Raw genomic sequence first — 1,790 nt, forward strand, 5'->3', positions numbered from 1 at the left:
TGCTACTTGGCACCAGCACTAGCTACAGAACAGTATTGCTACTGCTTGTATGCTAGTGGACAACTGAAAAGCTGGGAACAAAGCGCCCTGCGACCGAGTTGTTCACTCGAATCTGTGGACAGTTTAGCTTTAGCACCCAATAGCACAGTTGTCTACAGGCTTCTGTGAGAAGCGAGAAGAGGTTTTTGAATGACATCTGACGCTATGTCAGCCTATTATATAGGGAGGCACTGGCCACCTCGCCAGCCTGTAAGGGCTGGTCACGCAGGAGGCGTTCCCATAGTGAGACACGAAGCGAATGCTATGAAAGAGAACTACAAGAACAACATAAATATGGAGAAAACTAACCTTAGAAACATGCAGGGTGACAGGAGACAGCTGCACTGCAGACATGAGGACAGGCAGACAGTTCAGGCTGTGTGAGAGTCAAGTTCACTCCTATATATGACCTCCTATCGCAGAATGCGTTACTGTGACAACGCAGGCTGAAGTGTGGTGATTGGTGACGTCATTGGAACGGCCTGTGTTCTTACGTCACACTAGCCCGGATAAATTTGAAAAAGGCGTTTTTGTCTGAAAACGCTCCGTGTCCAAACGACCGTTTTCACAGAGTTGTGCGTCCACATTGAAACTGTCTAAACCCCTTACGTTCCAGTACTGCGCATGCGTGAAACGCAAGGCGACTCGACCTGCCTCATTTCTGTCTGCCGTTTATTTACTTTCCGGCTCTTTGAAACATCGCGGCAAAAAGTTCGAGGAAAAGCGACGAGTTTTTTTAAATGGACTAACAATGAGGTGGAGTTGTTGCTGCAAGTAATACAAAAGTACAAAGTTGCAAAAGCGATTGAGAATTAAAGAATTTGAAGAAAAGCTATCTGGAGCATGTACAAACTGATATTCATCTTTAACGGGCTGTCACAATTTATCACATGATTGCATCACTTGACTAGGCTATGTCCCCATGTATGGGTATTTTTGAAAACGTAGATTTTTCTATGCGTTTGTACCTTTCGTCCACACGTTTCGGCCACTGAAAACGGAGAGTTTAAAAAATTCCTTCCTGGGTGGAGATTTTCAAGAACTCAGTTTTTGCGTTTACTATGGACAAGGAAAACGGAGAAAACGCAGGGTCAAAGGTGTGCGCATTTTTTGACTTCACACTGTGCGCCAAGTTATTGTTTCGGTGAAATTAATTTCTACAATGGCGGACTTAGACAAAATACTGTTAATTTTACTCTCTGTAGTGTTTAAATGCTTACATACACAGACAGTTACAGTCCCTCCATACATGGGACTCACTTCTGCTTTATTGCGCCGCCATCTTTGTTTACTCTTTCCCGCCCAGGCGTCTAGACATCTGATTGGCCAACATTTCTACACGGTTAGGAATATATCGCCATCTGTTGCTTTGGCATGCTCCTGGCAGCATTTTCCTTCGTCTTTGGTGTTGAGGTGTGGATGGGATTTTTAAAAAAAACGAAAAATCTCAGTTTTCAGAAATACCCGTGTACGTGTGGACGTAGTCTACAATGTATCATTGTTTTTAAAAAGGCTCCAGTTCACTTTCCACAATGCTACGCGAAAACGGCGTCAAATGTATACGCTTTGGAGAGCGTTTTCAAAACGCTGCGCTTTCCTTGACCGAAAACGCTGTCTCAGTGTGGACAGAAGGCCAAAACGGAGAGAAAAAGATGCGTTTTCAAACGAAAACGCATCTGAGTGATGAGTCATGATAGCATTACAGGCTGTTCACTTTTAAGTGTGGTAATTAGAAATATTGCAAAATAAAA

Source organism: Pundamilia nyererei, unplaced genomic scaffold, assembly GCF_000239375.1.
Source record: "Pundamilia nyererei isolate P.nyererei 1_Seehausen unplaced genomic scaffold, PunNye1.0 scaffold00015, whole genome shotgun sequence".
Lineage (NCBI taxonomy): Eukaryota > Metazoa > Chordata > Actinopteri > Cichliformes > Cichlidae > Pundamilia > Pundamilia nyererei.